The 5,000-nt window shown below is 52.7% G+C and overlaps 1 non-coding gene across 1 annotated transcript in view; it reads left to right on the forward strand.

The window, feature by feature from the left end:
* The first annotated feature begins 4,532 nt into the window (after nucleotides 1–4,532).
* Nucleotides 4,533–5,000, forward strand: part of LOC124573683 — a 1,910-nt gene continuing 1,442 nt past the window's right edge. The window contains exon 1 of the ribosomal RNA XR_006972061.1: nucleotides 4,533–5,000. This exon is cut by the window's right edge and continues 1,442 nt beyond it. This is a non-coding gene — a ribosomal RNA (small subunit ribosomal RNA).

The following is a 5,000-nucleotide window of genomic DNA, read 5'->3' on the forward strand; positions in this document are numbered from 1 at the left end:
GCGGCACGACGTCCTGCAACGACGATACCGCCATCTATGAGACGCCAAGCCGACCAAGACATCGATGGGCCCACAGTGCCCATCTTTCGACCCCACCCACAAAGCCTGCGTCCTCTGTCGACCACAGCACCCCAACGCCAGCGCCTCTGCCGCACGAAATCGTGGACCGGCAATCACTCCACCTGCGCCCCACTCCAACCGCCCAACTCGCAACTCCAGCGGATGAACGGCGGACTTTTCCCGCAGTCGCAATGTGCAATCCACCCCTATAACTTCCCTTTCATGAAGAGATATGTCCAAAATGCGACATTCCCGCTGTCCCTATACATGAGCTGCGAGCTGTACCAGTTACGAGCTAGAGACGCGATCGCGTTGCTCTCTGTACGAATGCCGATGCTGAGCGATCAGCTAGGAGGCGCTCCATCCATGTCGGTACCGGTGGGCGTTGCACTCGCAGTCGCAAAAACGTACGGCAAGTATATTACTCGGAAGAGGTAATGACAGTCCAAGCCCCCCTGCGTGGGGAGAGTCTTTCTAGGCCATGACCCACCGGAAAGGCCCCCCACCCCAGACATGTGACGTCACACCATCGGTATTGACGACTAGACTGATTCCTTATAATCATTTACCATACACCGGTGGAAGCTGCCGAGACGAGTAACTACATAGCGGGCTCGCCGTGTCACTAATGTACAGAGATACAACAGTTTCGACTGGAACCGGATTAAACGTATACACGGCGCTGATTAGTAATAGATAGAGCCATCAGAATACAGATAATGTATACAACTGTCCGTATACATGCTGAAAGACTCTGCTCACAATCACAACCACACGTCAGCCACACACCCTTATCACGCACTACTCTCTGCCTGTAACACGCACACAGACAATATGTAAGCACCAGCATGGAACAACACCCAGTGCATCCTCTCCGCCACATTAGACAATCCACACTGTCATAACCAGACCGGGAGATCCACTCAGAAAACAGAATATCCCACCCACCCGACAACCACCATTGCTCAGCCAAGCCACCAACACCCACACATGTCCTACACAGGGGTGCACCCAACATCACAATACTGCCTCCTCTCACAGCACACAAACAATGGCAGGAATGAAAGACACAGGTCTGCCACAAGCATGGAATGAGAGCGCCGCCTGTCATGAGCCAAAGGTGCATCCTGACGTGGCAAATCAGATGATGCCGCAGGCATCCACTTACTATAATCACAATCAACAAACCGGCCGCCCCGCCCCCCATTAAACCTTTCCTTACAACAATGTGTACTGTAACCTAACCTATATCGTACCTTAACCTAACCTATATCGTACCTTAACCTAACCTATATCGTACCTTAACCTAACCTATATCGTACCTTAACCTAACCTATATCGTACCTTAACCTAACCTATATCGTACCGTAACCTAACCTATATCGTACCGTAACCTAACCTATATCGTACCGTAACCTAACCTATATCGTACCGTAACCTAACCTATATCGTACCGTAACCTAACCTACATCGTACCGTAACCTAACCTACATCGTACCGTAACCTAACCTACATCGTACCGTAACCTAACCTATATCGTACCGTAACCTAACCTATATCGTACCGTAACCTAACCTATATCGTACCGTAACCTAACCTATATCGTACCGTAACCTAACCTATATCGTACCGTAACCTAACCTATATCGTACCGTAACCTAACCTATATCGTACCGTAACCTAACCTATATCGTACCGTAACCTAACCTATATCGTACCGTAACCTAACCTATATCGTACCGTAACCTAACCTACGTCGTACCGTAACCTAACCTACGTCGTACCGTAACCTAACCTACGTCGTACCGTAACCTAACCTACGTCGTACCTTAACCTAACCTACGTCGTACCTTAACCTAACCTATGTCGTACCTTAACCTAACCTATGTCGTACCTTAACCTAACCTATGTCGTACCTTAACCTAACCTATGTCGTACCTTAACCTAACCTATGTCGTACCTTATCCTAACCTATGTCGTACCTTAACCTAACCTGTATTGCGCCTTAACCTAACCTGTATTGCGCCTTAACCTAACCTGTATTGCGCCTTAACCTAACCTGTATTGCGCCTTAACCTAACCTGTATTGCGCCTTAACCTAACCTGTATTGCGCCTTAACCTAACCTGTATTGCGCCTTAACCTAACCTGTATTGCGCCTTAACCTAACCTGTATTGCGCCTTAACCTAACCTGTATTGCGCCTTAACCTAACCTATATTGCGCCTTAACCTAACCTATATTGCGCCTTAACCTAACCTATATTGCGCCTTAACGTAACCTATATTGCGCCTTAACGTAACCTATATTGCGCCTTAACGTAACCTATATTGCGCCTTAACGTAACCTATATTGCGCCTTAACGTAACCTATATTGCGCCTTAACGTAACCTATATTGCGCCTTAATGTAACCTATATTGCGCCTTAATGAAACCTATATTGCGCCTTAGCCTAACCCACATTGCGCCGTAACGTAACCCACATTGCCCCTTAACGTAACCCACATTGCGCCGTAACGTAACCCACATTGCCCCTTAACGTAACCCACATTGCGCCGTAACGTAACCGATATTGTGCTGTAACCCAACACACGTTGGGCCTTAACCCAACACACGTTGGGCCTTAACCCAACACACGTTGGGCCTTAACCCAACACACGTTGGGCCTTAACCCAACACACGTTGGGCCTTAACCCAACACACGTTGGGCCTTAACCCAACACACGTTGGGCCTTAACCCAACACACGTTGGGCCTTAACCTGCTCTGTAATTGTCATACGACGCGTTAAATTAGTGTAGTGTTGCCTAACTGCAACCCCCGCAATATAGTTTGCTACTCGCACTGCCCGGTCCCCAGTGTATCGCTTCATGTTAAACACCTTGCAGCTATACACTGTAATGTGGATGGCAGCAGGACGTACATGCTCAATGCCCTTTGCAGTTGTTCATTGGCATTTGCAGTTGTTCATTGGCATTTGCATGGCGAAGCACTTAGCCTACGCTGTGGTACGGCCTGTGTCAACTGTCCGCTGATGTTGTACGTCCAAATCACACACTGTACTGCACATTGGTCCTCATGTACTGAATGATACATCGTGGTACATGTGACCGTACAACGACTGCGCCAACAACGGCGAACCATGCGGTCCAAATGTTGTGCACTCAGCTACGTGTCGTCTCCCTATAAGAGCTGGATTGCAGTGTGGTATGCCCTGGATGGCGATCAGCATGAGCCGTCTGTTGATGTAGTGGCGCGTGTTGTCAGACGTAGTCGTCTCTTCTCACACACCGTGATAGCATGGTGCACTGCGTTCCACATCTGCGACATGCGACAGAGGCCGGTTGACAGTCGTTCGCGCAATGGACATCGCATACGTACGGGGGCCACCTTCCACGTGTTCGCGAAGCGTGCACATGTTGTTGCGTGTATGTGGGCAGACATAGTGTGTCGTGACACCTGACACAGGCATGCAACAATCGTTGAATTTGCAAATGGCGATGGACGCCTACGTTTGCTGGTGACGTTACGCAAATGAACAACTGGTAAACCGTTGTGGTGCGGTTGTTCTCGCTAGAGGTGAATCAGTGATGGCGACGATCGGTTGAGCTACCAACCGGTTGTTCCAGCGATACCCACCATGCCCACGAACGTGAATGGCATCTGGGTGTGAAGCGATACGCGGCGGTGGCTGGGTGGGACCGTCCCCGGCCGGTGAGGGGGGGCCTCCCGGCGTGCTGGCCGCGCGGTGCGTGGGCGCACGCGCTACAGCCGGCTGGTGGGGGCGGCCAGTGGCAGGCGCGCCGGCCGACGGAGGCGGCAGGCGGCGCAGCTGCGCGCCGGCGCACCCTGCACGCGGCGCCGTGCGGCCAAAGTAGGTCCTCGCGGGCCCGGTGCGAAGCGCGGTGGACATCTGCAGTGTGCTGGTCCGATTGAGGACTGTGTGCGCTGAGGATGCGCCGCCGCCCGGCGCTCGGCGCCGCGACGCCGTCTGCTGCTCGGTCGCCTCTGCGGTTCTCGCAGGTGGTTTGTATCGCAGCTGTGCGGACGTGTTGGCGCGTGCGCTGTGCTGGGAGAGTTCGCTTCGGCACCCAAGTGGGGCTTTTGTCCTTCTGTGGCGCTGGCGTTGGAGCTGCCGGTCACCGTAGGTGGCGCGTGTTGTCTCCCGCCGGCAATGCCACGACAGCACGCTCCCGGGCCTCTGTCGGCAGCGGCAAGCTCAGTTGGGAGCACGGGTGGTCGCACCTAAAGCGTCTACTCGCCAAACTCCGGGCGATTGCGCCTCTCTCGAACCCGACCAAGTACTTAGGACGGCGCTGCGCGCCGCCGGGACCTGAGAGGGTTTCGAGGTGTATGGTGCAGGGGAGCTCAGCCTCCTCCTGTTTGCAGAATAATTGAGCGGACGCTTGCGTGTTCGCGCGGGCCCCCGGGACACACTCCCGGGCGGCCGGCTGCTCAGCTCTAGTTGACGCAGCTCCCTGGTTGATCCTGCCAGTAGTCATATGCTTGTCTCAAAGATTAAGCCATGCATGTCTCAGTACAAGCCGCATTAAGGTGAAACCGCGAATGGCTCATTAAATCAGTTATGGTTCCTTAGATCGTACCCACGTTACTTGGATAACTGTGGTAATTCTAGAGCTAATACATGCAAACAGAGTCCCGACCAGAGATGGAAGGGACGCTTTTATTAGATCAAAACCAATCGGTCGGCTCGTCCGGTCCGTTTGCCTTGGTGACTCTGAATAACTTTGGGCTGATCGCACGGTCCTCGTACCGGCGACGCATCTTTCAAATGTCTGCCTTATCAACTGTCGATGGTAGGTTCTGCGCCTACCATGGTTGTAACGGGTAACGGGGAATCAGGGTTCGATTCCGGAGAGGGAGCCTGAGAAACGGCTACCACATCCAAGGAAGGCAGCAGGCGCGCAAATTACCCACTCCCG

Source organism: Schistocerca americana, unplaced genomic scaffold, assembly GCF_021461395.2.
Source record: "Schistocerca americana isolate TAMUIC-IGC-003095 unplaced genomic scaffold, iqSchAmer2.1 HiC_scaffold_184, whole genome shotgun sequence".
In the NCBI taxonomy this organism is placed as follows: domain Eukaryota; kingdom Metazoa; phylum Arthropoda; class Insecta; order Orthoptera; family Acrididae; genus Schistocerca; species Schistocerca americana.